The sequence below is a fragment of the Erpetoichthys calabaricus genome, chromosome 4 (genome assembly GCF_900747795.2).
Source record: "Erpetoichthys calabaricus chromosome 4, fErpCal1.3, whole genome shotgun sequence".
Lineage (NCBI taxonomy): Eukaryota > Metazoa > Chordata > Cladistia > Polypteriformes > Polypteridae > Erpetoichthys > Erpetoichthys calabaricus.
The window spans coordinates 310,375,981-310,390,586 of NC_041397.2; the positions used below are offsets into that span (position 1 = coordinate 310,375,981).

Genomic DNA, 14,606 nt, shown 5'->3' on the forward strand with positions numbered 1-14,606 from the left:
TTCAACTCATATTGCTCTATAACTTCTTTTAAAACGTACGCATTTTATTTTATATGGCTTGTCTTATTTTTAACTTGTAATTTTTTTTTAATTATTTTTTAGCTTTATTGGATCTAGGCTGAGTGACTTGTTTTTCTCGTCATACACATTTCATTGTATGTTGACCCTGTGTTAACCTATATATGACAAATAAACCTAAACCTAAACGGGAATATTCAACTGCAGCACACCTCTTCAGTTCCGATATCGGGACTCGTACACCAGGCAGCATCGGTTAGTGGTAGTAGCAAACTCCAACTCTCCCTTTCAACTTTAATAAATATAACCCAACATTAAACACAAGAACTGTTTTAAAATACAACATAAATCAAATCTTAATTAAATGTTTTATTTTAGTTGCTGCGGCGCAAAGCCTCCTGGGACGTCAGTGCCGGCCGACGCTACAATGCAGTTTATAAATTAATTTTGAATAACTAACGTGTCAATCAGTTTGTAAAGCACTTTTGAATTGCATTTGAGTTGTTTGAAAGGTGCTATATAAATAGAGTTTGATTGACTGATCGATCGCCTTACCGCTCAAAGTGCCCACCGAAAAGGTTAATGCCAGCGGGGTTAACGTAGCGATCTGCTTAAATATCCTTGTAACATAAGAATGAAATGCACAAATAGAAAGTTAGGTTGCTGCATAACTGAAAGACCCAACAGGTCAGAGCAGACATTAGCGCAGCGCCACAAGCATAACAGATCTTGGATACTTGGGAGTAGTGCTTCAATCCAAAAGCTCTGAAAGTTACGGATTTAGTTGATTCAGAATTAGACACAAAATCCATTGATTGAAAAATAGGGAATTATAGTCTTGAACAAAAATAAACCACCATGAAAGAAAGTATGAAACAGTGAAAAAGTATAAAGACATTTAGCAGGCGTGTGCCAGCGCACCTTCCCAGCGACACATTAAATCAAACCTGTGGGTCAAATACTACAATACCCACAATGCACTGCCATTGAAGTGCAAAACTTTTTTTTTTAAGCATATAAAAAATCCAAGCGATGAAGTGCAATAAATACTACTTTTGACACGGACATCATCTAAATGTTTAATGTAAACTTTTGGAGGATGTTAATGAAGTTGTCGTCAGGGTCGACCACGCCCCCTCGTTCCCCGCCTTGCACGTGTCCGCGCGACTTAAGTCCGTGTGGGGCGAACTGCTGGCTGTGGTACGCGCGAGAGCAGAGAAGCATCACTGTGGTGGGGACGACAGACCGTTGTGACCAGTCAGGACCGAGCAGAGCACAGGTGAGGTGTGGATACTGTCCAGATCGGGTCGCGGTATCAGCCACGTGGGGGTGGGAGCGCAGTTCCGCGTAACTTAAAGACAGGCGCCAGTTTTAAGCATGTTAAAAGTTTACTACAGTTAAGGGAACAGCTTTGTGCATACTGAGGGGCATGAGATGTGTCTCGGGCGCATCGCTCTGATTCGCTCTCTTTTCACTCATTTGTTTTTCGCTTTTCTTTACGCCGAAACCTGCTTGAGTTCACGAAGGGGGGGTGGAAGAGTTAGATTCTCTGATCATGATTATTATTCTTAATTCATTTTTAATTATTCTGGTGTGGGTTTATATATATGTATCTGTTTCTGTAATTATTTAAAGAGCTTCTGTACAAAGCCACATTCCTACCCGGGAACAAATAAAGTTCTGTCTATGAGAGGAGCTCTCGATGGGGAGATCAATAGCAGGCCCCATGCCGGTTGAGATTACAAAAGCGGAGCCGTCAATAAGGGTTTGGAAAGAGTTCAGAGGTCGCTGTTCGTGGAGAGTTCGGGTCGATCGAACGCGCAGGCAGGGTGCCGCAGGGGTTGGGTGAAGGTGTTGAGGGAATGGAGGATGAGATGGAGGTCTACCTGTCAGTTCGCTTTGACTGGGGAGTTTAGAGGCTGTGTTGGTGTTGCTGGTGTTCCCAGAAGGACGTGTTTTCATCTCGGAGGTCGAGGAGTTGTGGTGCATAGCTTGATGGCAACTCTGGTCCGTACCGAGAACTGAAAACGATGGCTGTGAAGGCAGTTAAGGGGGCGTTTGTTAAAGGAATCTGTGAGCAAGTGACCCACCATCTATGGTCTAGTGACCCATGTCCAGCTTACAGAGAAATTGAAGCATTACGCACATCTGAATCTGCAGGGATCTGTGGTATCCTGGGTGAACTTCTCCAGGCTGTCCTCCTGGCATTGCTTACATTTGGGAGACGGGCGGCATCCCAACTGACCGGAAAATGGAACTTGTCGTCCCTATCTGGAAAGTGAAGGGGGAATCGCCTGCATTGTGACAACTACAGGGGGGATAGCACTGCTCTCAGTGCTGGGTACGGTCCTCGTTAGGGTCGTCCTGAATAACACCCATGGTCACTTTCCTACCTACCAGCGACCAGAGTACAGTAGTCTGGTTTTATGCCCAAGAACTGGACCATCGACCACATCCTGGCACTGAGGGGGTCTCGTGGAGCGCAAATGCGAATATCGGCAGAATTTCTTTGTAGCTTTTGTCGATTTTTGTAAAGCGTTCAACTCAGTTGACCGAGCTGCCCTGTGGGACGTCCTGAGGGTTGCTGGATATCATGGCCAGCCTGTACACTGGTACTGCGAGTGCTGTGCAGAGTGGAGGCAGAACCTCTGTGTTGTTCCCAGTTGATTCTGGGGGGGAGGGTATCTGTTCGTACAGAAAGATTCCCTGATCTTGACTTTGGTGACGAAGCTGTGATCTTCAATGGAGGCTCTGGTGGGGGGCTCTCGAGAGACTGAGGGTCTGGGCTGGAGAGTGTATGTGATGATGCGGGTTCGCTCCATGCTCCCATCTTGCTTCTGGGAGCCCTTGAAGGTGACACTGTTGGTAAAGTCACCGATGAGCTAGACCGTGAGGCACAGGTGGCGCAGTGGTAGTGCTGCTGCTTTACAGTAAGGAGATTGTGGGTTCGCTTCCCGGGTCCTCCCTGTGTGGAGAGTGCTTTGAGTAGTGAGAAAAGCGCTATATAAATGTAAAGAATTATTATTTATTATTAACCAAGCAAGGGGATGGTGCAAAAAGTGCAAAGTGCTTTTATTTAAAAACCAACAAAACAAAACCGTGTTCAAATAAATAGTGCAGTGTATCAAAACTACGTCGTTAAATAAATAATCCATTAAAACAGAGGGGAAATCGTGGAGGTTAATATCCAATACAAAAAAATAAAATCCTTTTAAACCCGAGCTTAAACTCATGGCTGGAAATTGTCTTTCTTTAAAAATCCGGTGCCTTCTTCTTTAACCCGACAACTCCCCTGCTTCTCCCTTCCGGGCCCTGCAACAGGAGAGTCGCCCTACCAGCATAGGCAGCTCCTTCCACACTGGTCAGGTAGCCCTCCGATCCCTGGGCTCCAGCCGGACTGAGACTTGGGTTTCTTCCCCCAGCGGACAAGGCGCTCACGCTGGGGCTCAACACGCCCAAAGCCTCCACAACTGCCGCTGCTTTCTGCGGCCAGCCATCCATGATCCTGGTCAGCAGGAGTGACCCTATCCATCCACCCTGAGTGTCGGTCAAACCTTCCCTCAGGGCTCTCCTTCCAGCTGCCTGCCTGCTGTCGCTCGCTCGCACCGGCTCCCCACTTTTCCAGCCTTCTCCTCCCTTAACCTCTGTCCATTTCTTTCTCTCTTTTCTTTTTTTCCCCTTCGCCGCCTCGCGCTTCTATTTATTACGGGGACGTGGACCAAATGTGGCAATTAGCAGCTCCCCGCACCAATTACGGATGTGGACGACTCCTCTCCTGTGCACTTCAGTGAGGACCGTCCGCATCACCTGAGAACTGCTCCTGCCACACGTACCACGCCCCCTCGCATCATGGCGATTATTTATTTAAAAGGGGGCCTTTTTGACGTGAGCTACACCACAGTGTCCTGATAAAAACCAAGATCCAGGTCTTTAATGACCTCTTGGGCACAGCCATCAGCAGTGTGTCTTGTCTGTGGAGAGTGTCGACCTTACTTTACTTACCTTGGCAGTGACATTCATGTCTCTGGTGACTCTTCCTATGATCGATAGGTAGATAGATAGATATGAAAGGCACTATGTAATAGATGGATAGATGTGAAAGGTGCTATATGATAGATGTGAAAGGCGCTCTATAATAGAGTGAAAGGCACTATAGATAGATATGAAAGGCACTATGTAATAGATGGATAGATGTGAAAGGCGCTCTATAATAGAGTGAAAGGCACTATAGATAGATATGAAAGGCACTATGTAATAGTGAAAGGCACTGTATAATAGATGGAGTGAAAGGTTCTATGTAATAGATAGATATGAAAGGCACTATGTAATAGATGGATAGATGTGAAAGGTGCTATATGATAGATGGATAGATGTGAAAGGTGCTATATAATAGATAGATGTGAAAGGCGCTATATAATAGATGGAGTGAAAGGTTCTATGTAATAGATAGATATGAAAGGCACTATGTAATAGATGGATAGATGTGAAAGGTGCTATATGATAGATAGATAGATAGATGTGAAAGGTGCTATATAATAGAGTGAAAGGCACTATAGATAGATATGAAAGGCACTATGTAATAGAGTGAAAGGTGCTATATAATAGATACTTTATTAATCCCAAAGGGAAATTCACAAGTCAGTAGATGGATTTGGAGAGCATGGGTGGGTCATGAGGTCACTGGAAAGGGGTGTGTGGCACAAAAGGACAAAGCTCCAATCTTTAGAGTCCTGGTGCCCCCTGTTGGTGAGATATGGACACTATCCAGTGACCTGAGGTGAAGACTGAACTCCTTCATGTGTGTCTCTTCAGAGGGTCCTTGGGCACTGCTGGTTTGACTTTGTGTTGCTCAAGGGGTCTTGAATGAGGCACATGACCTGCATTATGAGGGAGCGTCGCTTACGGCACTACGGCCATGTGGTGATCCGGCTCATAGGATCCACCGTGCGTCTGTACCAGGCGCACGGGGATGCCCACACAACACTTGGCTGTGGCAGATAGATGTGGTCATTTCTGTTTTGGGGGGGTCTGGACCACATGTCTGTCTGGGGGTTTCATGATGTGATGTGTGGTGTTGCACAGTTCCAGTGCACGCTCCCCAACCTGACCCAATAATAATTCTTTACATTTATATAGCGCTTTTCTCACTACTCGAAGCGCTCACCAATTGCAGTTTAAGGGTCTTGCTAAAGGGCCCAACAGAGCAGAGTCCCTATTGGCATTTACAGGATTCTGCATTTTCATAGTCTACATTTTCAAGTCATGGGAAGACCCCAGGATGTCATAGCATTGATAAAACGTCCTGGATGTTTGGTGCCTCCTCGTTGAAAGCCTCTTTCTACAGTCTGGAGGTGAATATTTAGATAGAAAGAAATTACAGGGTTACAGCAGCAGACCTGAATTGCACAAATCTATACAAATAACAAGAGTTGTACAATTTTTAAGTGTAATAACAAGTAACTTAACCAAGTTGTAGGTATTTACGAAGTGTAACGTAATTCGAATTGCACCTTCACAGCATAGGAGGTCCGTCATTGGCACAGCATATTGAGCATGGCGTCCTCGTCTGCCTGCCGGGACAAGACGTGAAAACGGAGACTAATGTCTACATTTTGAAAATGAAAATGGTGTTGTGTGAACGCAGCCTAGGACGAGTACTTTGGACATATTCTGCTTCAACCTCACTGCATGGTCTTCCAAGTCCCTACACTTATGGGGTGTATTGTTAAAGGGAATGAGACAGAGGAGAGGGGTCAGGTGGTGCAAAGAGAATCGTCTGTAACTTCACATCAGCAAAGCCAGGAAACGTTCACCACGTGTCTGGTCCCTATTCAGAGAGTGGATGTAGAGGTGGTCCACTGCTACCAGTACTTGGGGGTCCACATTACCACATTAATAACCGGCAGGACTGGTCTCCTAACCCAGAGGAACTAGAGCTGAAAAGACAGGGCAGGCTGTTTTTCCTTAAATTGCTCATTTTAATGAGTGAAGTGACCTCCTTCACATCTTCTATAACTCTGGTGTGCTGAGCTGGTCACGTCACTTCAAGAGAGACCCACTGAATCAACAAGCTAATTTAAGCTTAAGTACAGTATATAATGTAATGTAATTTTTTTTGTAGCAAAGGAGAGAATTAAAACAAAACTGAGTGCCATTATGAACAACGCTACACATCCTCCCTCTGTGACACCCCAACGCTGAGGGTGTTCAGACGGCGAATCATTCAGCAGAAGTGTGTCGAGAAACACAACGGGGGTCCAATACTCCTGTATAGCACCTTACTGGAGCTGTGACTCACAAGTCAGATGTTTTATTTTCTTGCTTTATTGTCATTCTGGTGTGTGTGTGTTCAGACTATAGTGTGTCTGTTTATTTATTTGTTTGTTTATTTACATACCTATTACAGATGCTCCGATCGATCGGCCACCAAAAAAAAAAAAAGACTTGATTGGTGATCGATACAAAGGCCTGCTGGTTTTCTAGGCTCTGTGGTGATTTCATTGCAGTGCTGAGCCAGTGTGTTTTTTTTGTAGCAAACTTCCTGCAGTGTAAACAAAGAGCAGTGAGTGGAAGCTTGTTTTAATAATTAACAAGAGGCTATTGGACTGTTAGCCTTTTAAAGAAAAGGCAGCAATAAACTGAAGAAAGTAACCAGAGAAGTCTTTGTGTGCCGTTAGACAAACAGCAAGAAAACCTGCTTTGAGGAATTCAGACCTTTTATCTTGTCCTAAAACACACACTGCTTGTGTTCAGACAAGGAGCTCGATTAAAATACATTAGCTTACACTTTTAATTGGGGCGGAAAAGAAAAGATAAACGCAAAATTGAAATTGCTGCTAAGTAAACAATAGGATATTTTTTGTTTGTTTTTTTTTTTTTGAGATTTGTATAGTGTGTATTATTGGCTGTGTGTCATACAGCATAAGGTTTGGTAACAAACGAGTACTAGTATGTGAATTTCCCCTTGGGATTAATAAAGTATCTATCTATCTATCTATCTATCTATCTATCTATCTATCTATCTATCTATCTATCTATCTATCTATCTATCTATCTATCTATAATTAATTAAAATGGTGAAGCCGTATTTTATAATTATACCTCAAGAATTACGAATGTCTAGTTGATACACTGAAGAAGAAAAAAAACGCATTTATAAATAAAGTAAATGTATATTTTAACAGCAAAACGTAAAATGAATTATTTAATGTGCAAGTGCATGAATGTTTGGGTTAGGTACATCATAGAAAACATTAAACAACAGGACAGCTTGTAAGCATTTTATTTGTCTTTATGCCCTGTGTATTATTGGATAAATATTTAGTACATGTTTTATTAGTTCAAGTATGTATTTTAAGGAAATTTTATTTATATTTAGTGTTTTATGGTCACTGAACAATAAGCCTACATATTTATGTTAACAAAAATGAACAGTTAACACCTGTGGTCTTTAGTTTAATTGTAAAAATACACTTTAATATTGGGACATAAGGCTATTTGTCTGGTTATGCAGGAGAGTAGTGTAAAGTTTTTTTTTTTGGGGGGGGGGGACACACAAATCAGAATTGTTATTGGAATCGGCCAATCGGGTAACAGGATGTTCGTGATTGGTGTTGGCCTTAAAAAAAAAAAAAAAAAAAAAAAAAAAAACCTGATCAGAATATCCCTACTACCTCGTCATGTATTTTTATTAAAGAGCTTCTGTAAAAAGCCCAATTTCCCCCTGGGGACAAATAAAAGATTATCTATTATATAGTGCCTTTCATACCCATACCATACCAATTTTATTTGTTAAGTGCTTAAAAACACAGCATTACAACTGACCGAAGCGCTGTACAGTTAAAACAAGCAAGACTAAAAGCAAAATATTAAAAACAAACATTAAGAGAGAATTAAAACCGAGACACTAAAAACAGGTCAGGGGACCCAATAAAACAGAGAAATAGCAAAAAGCAAGTGGAAATAAGACAGGTTAAGAATTAAAAGCCAATGTGAAGAAGTGCGTTTTTAGGTGTGATTTGAATGTGGCGACTGAAGTGGCTTGCCTAACCACTAAAGGTAAGGAGTTCCAGAGCCTGGGTGCACAGACGAAAAAAGCCCTTTCACCACGAGCTTTAAAACGTGCCTTGGGAACGGTTAGGAGCATCTGATCTGCGGATCTAAGAACATGAGGGGGATTGTGACGATGGAGCAAGACACTCAAGTAGGCAGGGGCTAGTTATAGGTTAAGAGGAGTATCTTAAAATCCATTTTAAATCTAATCGGCAGCCAGTGTAGGGTTTTTAATAGGGTTTTCATATCTCTATCTATCTCTATCTATCTATCTGTTGTAAGATGGACGCTGTATGGCGCCCAACCCGACACAGATTGGACACGGGAGGCATGTGTAAAATGAATAAACTGTTTATTATTCTTCAACTGGAGGGCACATCTTCCCCGTACTCACTCCAGCCACAACACAGTCCCAAGCACAGTACAGATAAACACCACAAGTTAACACACTCTTCTCATTTTACCACCACTCCTCCTTGGCAACCTCGTCCTCTTCCTCTCGACTCTGGCTGCTGAGTGGTGGTCGCTGGCTCCCTTTTATTGGGTACCCGGAAGTGCTCCAGGTGGTTGATTGGCGACATCCGGCTGTACTTCCGGGTAAGACGAAACCAGTGCTGAAAAGGGACCAGCAGCTCCTGCTGCAGCAACCCCTTGCGGCACCTGCTGAACCCCACAGAGCTGTACAGAACTCCAACCCCCATGAAGCCCTGGGAGTGTCCAAGACACCACTGCAACCCAGGGAGGCTGCCATCTAGCGTCCAGGGGGATATAACAACAACAACAACAACAACATTTATTTATATAGCACATTTTCATACAAAAAGTAGCTCAAAGTGCTTTACATAATGAAGAAAAGAAGAATAAAAGACAAATAAGAAATTAAAATAAGACAACATTAGTTAACATAGAAAGGAGTAAGGTCCGATGGCCAGGGTGGACAGAAAAAACAAAAAAAAAACTCCAGAAGGCTGGAGAAAAAAATAAAATCTGTAGGGGTTCCAGGCCACGAGACCGCCCAGTCCCCTTTGGGCATTCTACCTAACATAAATGAAATAGTCCTCTTTGTAGTTAGGGTTCTCACGGAGTCACTTGATGCTGATGGTCATACAGACTTCTGGCTTTTAATCCATCCATCATTGTTGGAACATCATGGTGCTTTGGGTAGATGGTGGTGGCACAAGCCACCACCAATAGGACACCGGAAAAGAAAACAGAAGAGAGAGTAGGGGTTAGAACAAATTTTGAATGAATAGTTATTATAATGAATTGGATATACAGAGTATCAGGATTAAATTACAGTGAAGTTATGAGAAGGCCATGTTAAAGTAATGTGTTTTCAGTAGTTTTTTTAAAGTGCTCTACTGTATTAGCCTGGCGAATTCCTACTGGCAGGCTATTCCAGATTTTAGGTGCATAACAGCAGAAGGCCGCCCGCCTCAACACTTCTTTTAAGTTTTGCTCTTGGAATTCTAAGGAGACACTCAGTTGAGGATCTGAGGTTGCGATTTGGAATATAAGGTGTCAGACATTCCGATATATAAGCCGGGGTGAGATTATTTAAAGCTTTATAAACCATAAGCAGAATTTTAAAGTCAATTCTGAATGACACAGGTAACCAGTGTAGTGACATCACAACTGGAGAAATGTGTTCGGATTTTCTTTTCCTGGTAAGGATTCTAGCAGCTGCATTCTGCACTAGTTGCAAACGATTGATGTCTTTTTTGGGTAGTCCTGAGAGGAGTGCGTTACAGTAATCTAGCCGACTGAAAACAAACGCATGAACTAATTTCTCTGCATCTTTCGATGATATAAGAGGTCTAACTTTTGCTATGTTTCTTAGGTGAAAAAATGCTGTCCTAGTGATCTGATTAATATGCGATTTAAAATTCAGATTACAATCAACGGTTACCCCTAAGCTTTTTACCTCCGATTTGACTTTTAATCCTAATGCATCCAGTTTATTTCTAATAGCCTCATTGTATCCATTATTGCCAATCACTAAGATTTCGGTTTTTTCTTTATTTAATTTGAGAAAGTTACTATTCATCCATTCTGAGATACAGGTTAGACATTGTGTTAGTGAATCAACAGAGTCGAGGTCATCAGGTGCTATTGATAAATACAGCTGTGTGTCATCAGCATAGCTGTGGTAGCTCACGTTGTGCCCTGAGATAATCTGACCTAATGGAAGCATGTAGATTGAGAAGAGCAGCGGACCCAGGATAGAGCCTTGTGGAACACCACATAGAATATCATGTGTCTTTGAGTTATAATTACCACAACTAACAAAGAATTTTCTCCCTGCCAGGTAGGATTCAAACCAATTTAAGACACTGCCAGAGAGGCCCACCCATTGACTAAGGCGATTCTTAAGAATATTATGATCAATGGTGTCAAATGCGGCACTCAGATCTAAGAGGATGAGAACAGATAAATGGCCTCTGTCTGCATTTACCCGCAAGTCATTTACTACTTTAACGAGTGCAGTTTCTGTGCTGTGATTTGTTCTAAAACCTGACTGAAATTTATCAAGAATAGCATGTTTATTGAGGTGCTCATTTAACTGTATAATGACTGCCTTCTCTAGAATTTTACTTAAGAAAGGCAGGTTAGAGATGGGTCTATAATTTTCAAGAGAAGAGGGGTCGAGATTATTTTTCTTAAGTAGGGGTTTAACTATATACTGGGCTTCCCACCCTTGTCCCCCTGGCAGATGTGGTGAAGGGGCGTCCCAGCCAGGCATGGGCCCCAGCCATCCATCACACTGTCTGTCTATCTATCATATAGTGCCTTTCATCTATCTATCATATAGTGCCTTTCATCTATCTATCATATAGTGCCTTTCATCTATCTATCTATCTCTATCTATCATATAGTGCCTTTCATCTATCTATCATATAGTGCCTTTCATCTATCTATCATATAGTGCCTTTTATCTATCTATCTCTATCATAAAGTGCCTGTCATCTATCTATCATATAGTGCCTTTCATCTATCTATCTATCTCTATCTATCATATAGTGCCTTTCATCTATCTATCATATAGTGCCTTTCATCTATCTGGGTGTTGTTTTTTTTAATTTGAGACTTTGTATTGGTGATCACAAGCAAACTAAGGCGTGAGCGTCAATGTACAGTTGCAGGGCAGTATGGGAATTTGTGTTTAGAGCAAACTGCAAGCTGCGGTGTACGAGGTGAAGCGGGGTGAAACGGTCCTGACTTTCTGTGGTCATTAAGGATTCTTGGGTATCCTTTTGTAAAGAGTAGGGTGTACCCCGATGTCCTGACTAAATTGCTCATCTCGGCCTTATTTCTTTTCTCGCCCCCTAATCGTCCCTTGTCCCTAAATGGCTTTCTCTCACCACCTGACAGCTCATGTGTGGTGAGCGTACTGGCGTACAAATGGCTGCCGTTGCATCAACCAGGTGGGCGCTCCACATCGGTGGTGGTTGTCTATGTCTAGGTTAAAGCACTTTGTGTAAAGAGAAAAGTGGTGTGTGTACGTGTGTGTATTTTTATGTATATTCCAAGACAGACGTGAGGTTTGATTATGTTGAACAGAGGCATTTCCTTTCTGTTTATTTATTTAATTTATTTTTTTTAAAAGCATGTTTTGGGTGGGTTTCCTCCGGGTGCTCCGGTTTCCTCCCACAGTCCAAAGACATGCAGGTTAGGTGGATTGGCGATTCTACATTGGCCCTGGTGTGTTTGTGTGTGTCCTGCGGTGGGTTGGCACCCTGCCCAGGATTGGTTCCTGCCTTGTGCCCTGTGTTGGCTGGGATTGGCTCCAGCAGACCCCCGTGACCCTGTGTTCGAAAATGGATGGATGGATGTTTTGGGTGGTGTTTGTCGATTTGTACCCAGTGCAGGCCAGAATATTAAGTGTTCTATTGGCCCGCGGTAAAATTTGAGTTTGACGACTATGGCCATAGGGGAGCAGGTGTGTAGTTCTTCATGTTGAAGTTAGGGGGCTTTTCTACGATGTAGATGAGTTTTTGGGGTTCTTTGAAGTGGTTCAGAAAGGTGTGAGTTCTTGGGGTAGCAATCTCTGGTTTGGAGTGGAATTCTGGGTTTATCGTGGTGGGCTGTGGGCACTTTCAAGAAAAAGGCGAGAGCGAGAGACTCCGCGTCTATCCATCAATGTTTACAGTGCTTTGAACTTTCTGGGTTTATTGGTTGCCATTTTATTATATGGTGGGGGGGGGGGGTCATTTTTATTTAGTGCTCTTAATCAAGTTAATGTGCCTGCCCTTTTTGTACACTGCCACCTGCACTACGTCCGATTTGAGCTGACCAGCTGTCCTATCACTTGAGCTCTAAATGGCCTTTACACTTTAATGAAGGGGAGTTTTATTAGGGTGTTAATTTCTATAAAACCCAGTTTCAAAGTGTTAGGGGGACTGAGTGTGTGACATTTATAAAATGACAGTTTAATGGCAGCAGGAGATTTTCCCCATCTATGATTGGGTGACGGCAGGACTCTGGATGGGCGGATCATTCATGCGCGAGCTGCCTTGTTTGTCACGTTTCAGCTGTTATTAAGGGGTGACCTTTTCACGCCCCACTGCGGGGTGTCAAGGGTGAGGGAGATGAGCGTTGTTTAAGGACATTTGATAGAGGGGCGGCACGGTGGCGCAGTGGTGGCGCTGCCGCCTCGCAGTAAGGAGACCTGGGTTCACGTCCTGGGTCCTCCTTGCATGGAGTTTGCATGTTCTCCCCGTGTCTGCGTGGGTTTCCTCCCACAGTGGATGCTTTTGCTAAGATTTTAAGTGCTTTTCGAATGTTGGTTGATGAAAAGCACCCACGCTTTTCTTTAATGAGTGATTGTATGAGAGACTTTTTAGTACACTTTTTAACCGAATATAAGCGTGGTTTTTAAAAAGTGTGTGTATATATTGTGAGCTGTGAAGCTGATCGCACCCCCAGAGGATACAGACGCCCCTGGGAAAACTCCTAAGAAGCATGGCCAGACTACCTTCACATTCCTCCGTTCCCTTCTGGCCGGCTTTGTCGCGTGATATGCCTCTCGCGCGGTGCTCCGTCTTCTTAAAAAGCCTGCACGGGCTTCTTTCAGTTTGTTAAATTGATTGTTTGCTTCTCCTGATCTCTCTCTCTCTCTGACATTCTCTGCTCCTGGCGGAACTGTCATCTCTGACTTGTCATGGAGCACGTTTTAAACTTTTGAAAAGAGACAAATGTTTGTTTGCAGTGTTTTGAATAAAGTTCCTTTTTTTTTTTTTTTTTCTACAACCTCCTGTGTCTCTGTGCAAATTTGTGACCCAAGCGTGACAAGTGGTACCAGGAGTGGTTGCACAGTTGGAAGCCGAATACATTTTTCAAATCGCCCAGAATGTTCCACTCCCTTACGATCCGGAGGATGATCCTCCTCCACCTCCGCAAAATGTTAGGCGAGTCGTTCCTCTGCCTCCGCTCCCGGACAATGCTAAGAATGTGCTGACGAAGATGGGTCCGTCTGATGACCTAGAGATGTTTCTTTTGGCTTTTGTGCAAGTGGTGACTTTGTTAGGATGGGACAAACATCATTGGGCTGTTATCGTCACCCCGTTTTTATCCAGTGACGCCTTCTGTCATTACGAAATGTACCTGCTGATAAGCTTGGCGATTATGGTTTTTTTGAAGGAGCAAATTGTTTTGCGTAAAGCCACGACCTTTTTGTCTGAAGGTTTTGCACTTTACGACTGGAGACTGAATGAATATGGACAGTTCCATCCGTGCACAAATACAAGATTTGATTCATAAAGTGCATTGCTGGTTTGAGGGAGATGAGATGGAGCGCATCGTGGAAAAGGTTGTTATGAACATAGTGCTATTCGGGATACCTGCACCTCTCCGAGATGAGTTTCTTCGTCACAATCTTGAATCACTGACGATTATATCTCAATGGTTTGAAGGCTCACAGACCACTTGGGGGGGGGGGGGGGGGGGGGGGGGGGGGGGGGAAGCGGTGGGTTCGGTGCCCCGTATGCTGTCTTACAACCTCCAAGGGACCGCCCAGGGCATTCTCGTCAACTTGACCGTGGACCGGAACTTCATCAACCGTTAAGCAACTGATCATCGGATTTCGTCGGGAAGGCCTCCAGGAAACGCAGTTAGTGCAGTTACGAATGAGATGCCTGCTTCTGGAGAAAGGGGCCGTGGACGTCACCGAGGATATTTCGGCATCGGTGCTGAACGAAGATGTTTCCGATGCGACCAACCCGGTCACTTGGTGAGAGATTGTCACCTGTCTCCAGCTCAATCGATGGAAGTTGGCGCAGCAGGGGTTTGTTGCTCGAATATTCCGGATCTGTCGAAAAAGATGGCTTATTTTTCTCGGTAAAGTTCGGGGGCCGCGAGCTGACAGCGTTGTTGGACTCAGGCAGTGACCTTTGTGTCGTCAGACGCGACTGTTTTGACGGCAGATACCATAGTAATACTGAGACTGTAAAAATACGTCGTGTACATGGAGATGTTAAAGACTATGAGACTTTGCTTCTTCCTTTAACTTATAAGGGTCGTCACTTTAAAGTTTAGTC

General features: G+C 43.5%; 2 protein-coding genes across 2 annotated transcripts in view; both read left to right on the forward strand.

Annotated features, from left to right (window-relative positions):
• Window positions 1-14,606, forward strand: part of dnajc28 (DnaJ (Hsp40) homolog, subfamily C, member 28) — a 1,235,492-nt gene that overhangs the window by 834,602 nt on the left and 386,284 nt on the right. The window lies entirely within an intron of this gene.
• The window catches only part of gart (phosphoribosylglycinamide formyltransferase), a 156,723-nt gene continuing 143,269 nt past the window's right edge, over window positions 1,153-14,606 (forward strand). Inside the window, exon 1 of the mRNA XM_028790419.2 lies at window positions 1,153-1,297. The gene's annotated coding sequence lies outside the window, so the exon portion shown is untranslated. The remainder of the gene's footprint in view (window positions 1,298-14,606) is intronic.